Source organism: Apium graveolens, chromosome 6 (genome assembly GCF_009905375.1).
Source record: "Apium graveolens cultivar Ventura chromosome 6, ASM990537v1, whole genome shotgun sequence".
NCBI lineage: Eukaryota > Viridiplantae > Streptophyta > Magnoliopsida > Apiales > Apiaceae > Apium > Apium graveolens.
Window position 1 is genome coordinate 73,535,227 of NC_133652.1, and position 4,015 is coordinate 73,539,241.

Below are 4,015 nucleotides of genomic sequence, written 5' to 3' on the forward strand. Positions count from 1 at the left end.
TTCTGATGGCTTCAAGTCTTGCAACAGGAGCATATGTTTCATCAAAATCTATTCCCTCTTGCTGAGAATAGCCTTTAGCAACCAGTCTGGCTTTATTCCTTATGATAATGCCATTTTCATCCATCTTGTTTCTGAATACCCACTTTGTGTCAATAGGACTCTTGTTCTTTGGTTTGGGTACCAGCTTCCATACTTGGTTTCTCTCAAATTGGTTCAGCTCTTCCTGCATAGCTAATATCCAATCTGGATCCAATAGAGCTTCTTCCACTTTCTTAGGTTCCTCCTGAGACAGAAAACTACTATACAGACATTCATCTTGAGTGGCTTTTCTTGTTTGCACTTTAGATGATGCATCACCAATGATCAGTTCAAAGGGATGATTCTTGGTCCATTTCCTTTGTGGTGGAAGATGTGCTCTAGATGAGGTGGCCTCAGTATTGTCATGATGTGAGACAGAGTGTTGACTAGTTGAAACTCCCCCTGAGTTGTTGGTCCTTTGCAGGGAACTTGGAGTTCTATCAACTGATGATGTAAATCGATTATCCGTTGATGAACTATGATCAACGGATGCTTCATTTTGTACTTCAACGGATGATGCACTATGTCTTTCAACGGATACTGCATTGCCTCTATCAACGGATGCAGTATTTTGTGCATTATCCAAGGGCATGTTTTGAATCCCTTTTGAAGTGTCATCTCCATCAGTCTCCTCTTCACTATCATCACAATATATCTCAATGTTGTCAAATTTGAGTCTCTCATTATGTCCCTCATCTGTTAGTCCATCAATCTTTTTATCATCAAACACAACATGCACAGATTCCATAACAATGTTGGTTCTTAGATTGTAGACCCTATAAGATTTTCCAGCTGAGTAACCAACAAATATCCCTTCATCAGCCTTTGCATCAAACTTCCCTTTATGGTCAGATTGATTCCTCAGTATAAAGCATTTACATCCAAAGACATGAAGAAAGTTTAGAGTTGGTTTTCTTCTCTTGAACAACTGATAAGGAGTCATGCCTTTAGCTTGATTGATCAAAGAAATATTCTGAGTGAAGCAGGCACAATTAACAGCTTCAGCCCAGAAATATGTTGGTAACTTTGATTCTTCAAGCATTGTTCAGCTTCAATTAAAGATCTGTTCTTTCTTTCAACAACCCCATTTTGCTGAGGTGTTCTTGGAGCTGAGAACTCATGCATGATTCCATTTTCTTCACAGAACAGCCTTAATGTCAAATTCTTGAATTCAGTTCCATTGTCACTCCTGATATTTCTAACCTTCAAGTCAGGATGATTGTTGACTTGCCTGATGTGATTGATAATGATTTCACTTGCTTCATCCTTTGATCCAAGAAAATAGACCCATGAGAACTTTGAGAAATCATCTACAATCACTAGGCAATATCTTTTTCTTGCAATAGACAATACATTGACTGGTCCAAACAAATCCATATGTAGCAGCTGTAATGGTTCATCAATTGTTGTTTCAAGCTTCTTTTTGAATGATGCTTTCCTTTGTTTGCCTTTCTGACAAGCATCACATAAACCATCCCTTGAGAATTCAACTAGAGGGATTCCTCTAACTAAGTCCTTTTTGACTAGATCATTCATTATCTTGAAATTCAAGTGAGATAGCTTCTTGTGCCATAGCCAACTTTCAACTGTGCTTGCTTTGCTGAAGAGACAAGTAATGGATTCTGCATCTGTAGAGTTGAAGTCAGCTATGTACACATTTCCTTTTCTAACTCCAGTTAGAACCACTTTGTTGTCTTTCTTACTAGTGACAACACAGGCTTCAGAATTGAAGGAAACTGTATTCCCTCTATCACATAGTTGACTGATGCTCAGTAAATTGTGCTTGAGACCATCAACTAATGCAACTTCATTAATGATGACATTCCTTGTTGAAATCAAGCCATATCCCATAGTAAACCCTTTGCTGTCATCTCCAAAGGTTATGCTAGGGCCAGCTCTCTCCTTGAACTCTGTGAGCAGGGAGAAATCTCCTGTCATGTGTCTTGAACAACCACTGTCCAAGTACCATAGATTTCTTCCATTTCCCTGCACACCATAAAATCAATCAATTTGATTTTGGTACCCAAGTTTCCTTGGGTCCATTCTTGTTAGCCTTTCTCCTAGACTTCATTCCTCCTGCATCTTTAGACTTAGGTAAGTTTGAGTCAACCTTGGTCTTAGATGTAGTTGGTTGAGGTGTAGGGTTAGTCACAGAATCATTTAGCACATTTGTAAAATTATTAGGCATTGATTGTGCAAACATGTTATTCCATATGGGCATATTGTATGGCATTTGAGGCATACTAAATGCAGCAAGATAAGGATTGTTAAAATATGGCATGTTTACAAAATGTGCATAAGGATTTTGTTGAGACATAACAGGCATAGCATGCAGAGGTGATGCAGACATATTAGGCATAGAAGAGGGTACATTTATGGGAGTCTTCTTAATGGATTTACAACTAGCAGATAGATGATTAACACTACTACAATGCACACAGCTTTTTCTAGGAGCATACCTATCAGGTGTGTAATTGTTGTGTTTATTAACTCCTACCTTCCCATTTCTGTTGGATTTTCTTTTAGATTCCTTTTTATCCTCAACCATCTTGAGCCTATTATTTAACTGTTCTAAGGTCATGTGCCCTACATTCACCTTACTGACATCTTTGGATGTGCTTGCTTCTTCTTTGACAAAGTTCTTTGAAGTTGAACCAAACTTTTTGTTGAGTTTCTTTAGATTCTCTCTTTTAGAAACATCTGCCTGTTTTGATTGAGGAACCTTCAACGGATGCTCCTTTTCTTCCTTCAACGGATAACTTTCATCATCCGTTGATTCCACATCCGTTGACAGCCCATCAATTAATTCCAGTTTCTTTTTATTTTTATCCCAGGCAGTTTCACAGAATGATTCAATTCCTTGGACCTTAGCAATTTGAGCACTTACATCCCTAGATGTCTTCCAGGCTTTAATCACCTCTTGCTCTTTCTCTAATTGATTGGAAAGTATTTCTACTTTCTTAACAGATTCAGCTAGTTCATTTTCAACAGATATACAATGCAACTTTGTTTTCTCTAGGTCAATCATCTTATCTTCTAACAAAGCATTTCTATTACTTAAAAACAGATTGTTCTCTCTAATCCTACTATTTTCTTTAGCAAGAGATTTAAGAGACACACGTAAATGATACAATTCGGTAGACATGTCATTAAAAGCATCATTGCACTCTTCTTTAGTAAGCTGTGTTAAGTCAGTAGTGATTACCTGATTGCTTGATGAACTAACTTCATTTTCTTCAGAATCAGCCATGAGAGCAAGGTTGACATACTCCACATCTTCATCCTCTTCATCTCCATTAGCTGCCCAGTCCCTTTCTTGAGTAATGAAAGCCCTCTCCTTTTGCTTGAGTAGATCAAAATATTTCTTTTTGTAATCTACTTGTTCAAATTTCTTCTTTTCAGAAGTTGGCTTTCTGCACTCACCTGCAAAGTGTCCACTTATACCACAATTGAAACACTTGAACTTGGATTTGTCCACAGTGTTTTTGTGAGGTTTAGTGGCTCTAGTGTTTTTCTTGAATTTCATCTTTGCAAATCTTCTGGACAGAAATGCAAGATGCTCATCAATACCATCTGAGTCATCTTGGCTGGAGTTGTCTTCATTTTCAGCAACTTGCTCTTTCCCCTTGCTTGATTCCTGATTTCTTATACCATCTTTGGAGTTTGATGTAGATCTCGCAGTTTCTTGTCTGCATTTCCTCTCATCTTCAGCTACCAATGCAACTGAACTTCCTTTCTTTCTCCCCTTCTCCAATACCTCATCCTGTTCCAGCTCTAGTTCATAAGTCTTCAAGATTCCATACAATCTTTCAAGAGTGAAGTCCTTATAATCTTGAGAGTTTCTTAAGGAGACAGTCATGGGTTTCCATTCCTTTGGCAAGGATCTTAAAAATTTAAGATTTGAATCCTTCACCTGGTACACTCTTCCATACAGCTT